This window comes from Ricinus communis, chromosome 6 (genome assembly GCF_019578655.1).
Source record: "Ricinus communis isolate WT05 ecotype wild-type chromosome 6, ASM1957865v1, whole genome shotgun sequence".
In the NCBI taxonomy this organism is placed as follows: Eukaryota; Viridiplantae; Streptophyta; class Magnoliopsida; order Malpighiales; family Euphorbiaceae; genus Ricinus; species Ricinus communis.
Window position 1 is genome coordinate 10,682,992 of NC_063261.1, and position 2,850 is coordinate 10,685,841.

The window sequence follows — 2,850 nt, forward strand, 5'->3', positions numbered from 1 at the left end:
TGTTAACATAGTACGTTCATAATCCAAGTTGTTTGCAATATAGCTTAAATTGTCATATTGTTGAAATAAAATCGTATTCATATTTTCTAAATGTATTGTTAATTTTTCAATAGCTGGTTCTCTATACTGTATTGAAAACTCAACTAAACGCCAAGCTGCTTCGCATGGAAAGACGTATCGACAATCTAAATATGTTTTAATTTCATCTATAGGAGTTTGGTTACTATTCTCATTAATATTAATATCTTTACCGTAATTTTCAACTAGTGTGCAGATTTTATCCATTCCTTTGTTAATATATTTAAATAAATATTTAACCATTTTATATCTACAACAATACTCCACACAGATATGGGTCTCGAATTTACATACCAAATCTCTATTATAAGGAACAATAAATTGATTATCAATTTTTTAAAATTTTTAATAATAAAATTACTATCATTTCTACATTTATACATTGCAAATCTATTATCATCTATAGTAGTTTCATCAAAATATTTTTTAGGAAAAAATTTACTGCACTTGTTATTTTTCATGCAAGGCGATAAAAGGTTAATTGGTCCACATGGTCCATGTATCATAAATTTTGAAATAATCTCATAGTCTAATTCTTTTGAAGATAATTCCCCATAAATCAATATATCAACATCAAAAGCTGTGATTGGCTTACTATCTTTATGCAACCATATTAAGCAATGAATATGAGGTAATCCCCGTTCTTAAAACTCAATAGTATATAAGAAACCCAATGCTTTTTCAAATATTTTTATTTTTTAATATCTTCAATTAGATAATTAATTTTTACTTTAAAAATACAACAAATAACATTATATCTATTTTCCACCCGCTGTCTAGAAATATAATCTAACATCCTTTGAAATCTCAGGCCATAGTGGATTGCACGTAAAAGTTATAAATAAATTCGAGTGTCCATAAAATTCAAATATAGCCAATTACATCATATTAGTGTTCAATTATATATCTAGAGCTTTCGGTATAGCTAAATGGTGGTAGTATGACAATTGATTTTCCTATATTATTGCAAGTTGTAATTCCATGTCGAAAAGCATTTTTTTATTCCCACATATATTTCAGATCTTAATTCTTTTTGATTTCGTCTAATAAAATCTAATCTTTCTTCTTCTACATAGAAAAACGCATCAACTATAAATTGCTAAAATAAACTACCTCATCTTATCAGTATTTTTCTTTCGTTATGGTGTTGTTTCTATAAGCATAATATTCACGCATAGTTAATATATTTTCTAGAAAAATGACATTTATCTATAAGCACGTATTCAATATGTACTCTGTAACCATCTTCACCATAAGGAAATAATAAAGGATATCGCATTGTCATCAAACTTGGATGCAACACACTTATTCTTTTTAGTTTTTCAGTTTTATGTTCAACAATGATATCTCGCATATAAACTAAAATCTCTCTATTAAATCAGCTATTTTAGAGGATGATGGAAGATTATATCATGCACTATCTTGAGACCTTCTCCTAACTAATTTCAATTTTATGGACAATAATTCATTATTTTGAAATCTATCTCGAACCATTCTAAAGGATTCAACTATTTCATTATGAGTATCAAGCATTTCAATAAGGCCATCCACAATCAATCCATTTATAGAAGTATGATCTTCATTGTTAAGGAAAGATGATATTCCATTTTGCACTTCATGTTATATATCATATATATACAACTGAGCAAATTTTGATTTTTCTTCTTCAAGAGGTAATAAAGAACTTAATAGATGATGATTTTGACCACATATTCTAAAAATATAAGGACCTGGTTTTTTATTAATTTCATAATCTATCTTGTCTAAATTTTATTATACAGACATATATTCTCTCTAAATTCTGATGCGATTGGACCAGCATCATTTCGTAATAGGTTATCTGGGAAAGCTGGTGTGTTTGGAAGCAGCGGCAAACATAGTTTTCTTTTTTTTTTTTTTTTTTGCAACAAAGAGTGTATTCTTTGAGCTATAGCGAGATGAATCTCCAATTCGTTCAGCCAATCAATATAATGCCCCATAATGTATACACTTATTGCTAGGAAATCCCAAATCAGACTTTTGAAGGAAATGTCCTAGCAAATAATTTGATTAATTAGAATAAAAATTATTATTATTATTATTATTATTATTATTATATATGCGAAACGAAAAAGTTTTACTTGTATTATGAGTAGATTCTTCGTTATTAATTGAAGATGTGACTGAATATAGACTAAATCGCTGCCTTTTTTGTGGAGATTCAGCCATAGTCATGTTAACACTGGAATCTGGTGTTTCTAAATATAAAATTAGGATATTTTTACATATCTTATTATTTTATAATAATTAATATAAAAAATTTAATAAATCGCCTCCAGTGAATGTCAATTCATTTATAGGTAAATCTATCAAGTTTGCGGATGTGTCAAGGGTAAAAGAATTCACATCTTTATTTCAAAATGCCTTTCAACGCGGGCTGAAACATATGTAAAAAAATATTAGACATTTTTTTTATTTATTAAATAAATTATTATAAATATTGTTATGAATGTAAATTGTATAATGCTTTTATACGTGCAATATTAGAATTTAATTATACGGGTACATCGACTAAGTTTTTCTCATTAGATAAAGCAGCATCGAATAAATCCATGCTAAAATTTCACGAAAACAATTAATTAATTAAAAATAAGCAAACACATGGACATATATATACATTTAAACAAAATGTTAGAACATAGTAAAAAACTAAATAAATATATTCAACATTGGTAATAGTACTTATTAGAGAGAGTGAAAAATGCATATACCCGCAAAGAACATTGAGTAAAC